The sequence below is a fragment of the Corvus brachyrhynchos genome, unplaced genomic scaffold, assembly GCF_000691975.1.
Source record: "Corvus brachyrhynchos isolate BGI_N302 unplaced genomic scaffold, ASM69197v1 scaffold17, whole genome shotgun sequence".
In the NCBI taxonomy this organism is placed as follows: domain Eukaryota; kingdom Metazoa; phylum Chordata; class Aves; order Passeriformes; family Corvidae; genus Corvus; species Corvus brachyrhynchos.
The window spans coordinates 12,436,983-12,440,821 of NW_008240046.1; positions in this window are offsets into that span (position 1 = coordinate 12,436,983).

Sequence of the window (3,839 nt, forward strand, 5' to 3'; positions counted from 1 at the left end):
CACATGTTCTAACCTAGGGCTACCTTTGCTACGAGCAGGTCCACTGGTACTTGAGAAGCGAAAATCCCCTTTAAAACAGACATTCTCACTAAAGTACAATTGGGTCATCATGCCTTTTTGCTGTCTTGCATTTTGCTGTTCCTCTCCACCACAAATAATCTCATTTTAAAACAGCTCCTGCAAAGTGCTGAAAAATACTTGACAATAATATAACATACAATTTCAAGGACTCATTCAATTCCCATTATTTCAATATCAATAGAAACTATTTACCAATATTATCAGTGACTGCAAGTACTTAAAGTAATAAGTAAGACACTATTATGAGTTGCCTGTACACAGCTCTTCCAATGAAACACAGATCTTTATGTGGAAGACAGGAGACTGTCCAGGCAATCTTTGTGAACAGAGCTGTCACATACAGAAAAACTACACTGAAAGCACAATTTATCACGGGGATATAAATCACATGGTTTGCTTTGCAATTCTCAGAAGACTTCAAATGTTCTTGCTGAGATACCTTACTTCAGGAGGAAGTCTTCACCTTTCAAGTCCCAAAGGAGTTACATAAAAAATGGACAAAGCACAACTTCACGTTCGAGAAGATGGCTTCTGTAGCTGCAAGTTCAAGCAAAATGAAAAAAAGGCATACACCTTGCTCTTCTGAAATCCAAACCTGCAACACTGCACTTCCTCACTCATATTCCTCACTTACATGAACACGTCCATGAAAATTAACAGCACTGAACTCTCACATGCTAAGTGGTTGCAAAATTAAGAACACACAAAAAACTCCCTTTATTCAGCACAGCACGAGGGACTCCATCCAACTTCCCTTTGAAGTTGATCAAGAGTACTCCCACTAACTTTCCAAGAGCTGAGTCTGACTCCCACTAGAGTAAATATTTATTCCTGAGTACTTACTGTTTCCTCATTTAACCCCAATGTGAAAAATCACTCAAACAATGAAAATTGAACTGTCTAAAGTTTGTACACAAAACACATGAAGAGTGAGATGCCAGTCATAATAAGGTTTTTACTACATTTTTTCCTAATTATTAGGCCAACAGGTGGCCTGATAATCTTCCTTATTCTTGAGGAAAAGACACAACAAGACTGAAAAAAAAATAGCTTTACAGTCATCCTACTACTGGCTCCAAGAAAGGACAAAATGATCACAAGGCTCTATGAAAAACATGACAATAACAACTGAATGATAAAAAAGCAGTGTAAATGCAAAAGGATGAAAAATGAAAAGAATAACTAAAGCAGGAAGCTTTAGTGAATGGCCTACACTTTTACATGCTGCCTATCTAGAAAATTTTATTTTCTTCACCTACATGTTGCTGAAGCCCCAATTACAAAGTCTGCTACACATATACAAAATCGTGTTCAGAAAAAGTCTTCAAGAAGGTTTGCAGTCCTGAAGTCACTTTGTACCAGAAAGAAATCAACAAAACTATAAATTGAAGGTATGAGAAACCCAATTTAGATGCCTGGAATTACATCTTCTAAATAGAAAGGGTGAAATACCTCAGTCATTTTTTGGACATCCTTTTCATGTATGTAACTTTTGGGAACAGTGCAAAGAGGGAGGAAAGAAAAATTTTAAGAGAATCAGGGAGAGGGTAAAGAAACAATCCTGGGAAAAAGGTTTTAGCAGGTACTGCTGCCTTCCCAGTGAATTTTAAATACCAAATTTCAATTCCCTTCTGAAACAACAAACATATGCCATAGAGCTACAACAAATGCAAACACTACAAATTAGACCACACAAAGCAACAGCATGTGTGCACTATTTATATACACAAAACCTACGGCTGGACACACCAGGAGAACATCTTCAAGAGAAATGCACAGTAACACACCACAAAAAGAAAGTACAGATGATACAGTAACAGAAGTGACCTTTTGTTCACAGGATGATCAGCAGGCTTACTTTTTTCAGTAGGTTTATATTTTTCACAAAGGGGGAGACAAAGAAAGCAATACAATTTTTTTTTCTTTAAATATTGGCTTCCCAAATTAAATTGATTTTTATTGTTTGGCTGTTTCACAATTCTGAAAGGTGTTCCTCATTGTGGCAGCCAGGAGATTTCAATTGCTAAGTTTATGTATAGATCTTTTTGGTACTATGTAAAAGTAAGTTAACGCACATCCAGATGTTCAGATAAGTATACAAGTACATAAATGCCACTGGAATTATGGCATTAACACTGAAACATTTATTCTTGTAAATCTGGAAGCAACAGGAATTGTTGCTTTGATGACCAGTTGATCTGTTTACATTTTTTCTGTTTGGTGTAACATAACAGAACGGCTAAACACAAAAGCATATAATCCTTTACTAGAAGGTGGTTATGCACCTAACACACATTTGTTCCCTAGCACTCCTATGGCAAAAACCAGCTGAACAATCCCTAGCTGTACCCACATAATACACTACATACAGGTACCTTTTGCTTATCACTTTGTGCATTACATCTTCTCACTTCCTTAATGCTCATACAGTTTATTTATTCTTGACTTCCTTCAAAAAGCTGAGTGTGAGGTTGAGTGTTCAAAGCAAAGAGGATGTTTAAAAAAATTCTACCAAGAAGACAAAATGCGTATCACACAAAGAACCACAAATAGATCTTGAATGCACCTCTGCAAGTTGTATTATCCATTGAATTCAACAATCCCTGGCCAAATGATCCCTACTGACAACAATATCCTGCCAGCTTCCACTAAATGCAGACCAGGAAAAGCATATTGCTCCCAAGCACAGGCTCTTTCTCTCCCTAGGTCAAAGAATGAAGGAATAAGCCATTACTACAGGTTGTTAGCAATTTGATTGAAAAGACAGAAAGACAGACAACTGTATCAGCAAGTGATTTGTAATAGGTTCTCTGCCCCGCCAGCACCCCCTGTGTTCTGCAAACTCAGCTACATCGACTGCAGCCCCAGGAACACGTGATAGCGCTACTTACTGCTACCAAGAAGTGTACGTGTACTAAATGTAACAAACTGGGTTACCAGAACAGCTAGGCTGCACACCCAGGTGGCACAAATTCCGTTCCTTTTCCTTTGTAGAGTGCTCTCAGGTATCCTGACACTACCGAAGGGAAATAACACTTCCACAGTACAGCCTACCGCTGCAGCACTTCATGTGCTAACACACTTACAGCTCACCAGTGAGGGGCCAAGGGCTCCTGGCTGGAGTCACCAGCTGTGACATTAAACACCACATCCCTGTGACCCATGGCAAAGCAGGAAAGTGGGCAGATTCTCAATTTTCAGCACTAGTTTTTCAGGCCCATGTGGGATCAGCTCCCAAGCACTGAATGATGGGGAACAGGGTTGTAGATGGGAGGAAAGTTTCCAAATGCCTTGTGCTATCAGTCCCACTCGAAAGAGCGCAAAAAATACTAAGGTGCGGGTTACAAAGAGCTCGTAAACTAGTACATTTTGGAATACGTACAGAAAATGAAATTGTTTCCCTTTTGCACAGAGCTCTGCAACGGCTCGAGTACACAATGGCACTATGATAACACTATCTGAAGCCGTTCAACTTCAGAGAACGCATTAAAGTAACACTAAGCTCCCTCTTTGACCGTCTCTTTTACCAATGACATTTCAACGGAAGGCGCAGAAAGGATTTGAGACATAGCCAACAGCGAACCACCGTGAGCATTCCCGCAATCCGGAGGTCTCTCTCAGAGCAAAGTGTTGCTTTTTCCGGTGCGCCTGCTACCCTCCAACACAACTTTTGCCATTTAAAGCCCTGTCGAGCGGCGAAGTGCGGGCAGGCTCCTGCGGCCGCGGTAGGACAGCAGGACACCGGGTTCGGGTGGCGC